The sequence below is a fragment of the Eurypyga helias genome, unplaced genomic scaffold, assembly GCF_000690775.1.
Source record: "Eurypyga helias isolate BGI_N326 unplaced genomic scaffold, ASM69077v1 scaffold35825, whole genome shotgun sequence".
NCBI lineage: Eukaryota > Metazoa > Chordata > Aves > Eurypygiformes > Eurypygidae > Eurypyga > Eurypyga helias.
Genome location: NW_010252697.1, coordinates 763 through 963, shown reverse-complemented (window position 1 = coordinate 963; position 201 = coordinate 763).

Here is a 201-nt window from a genome sequence, read left to right as displayed (position 1 = left end):
CCCGACCCTCGTGCCCCCGTGTTGCACCCCAGTGTCCTGCACCCTGACACCCCAGTGCAGACCGGGGTCACCGCCCCAGGGGTGCTGTGCCCTGGGCTGATGTGGGGGTGATGCTGGGCTCTGGGGCAGGGTGGGGTGCAGGGTGGAGACGGGGGTGTCCCCAGGAACTTGGGGTGACCCTGGGTGGCTTTTTGCCCTGTG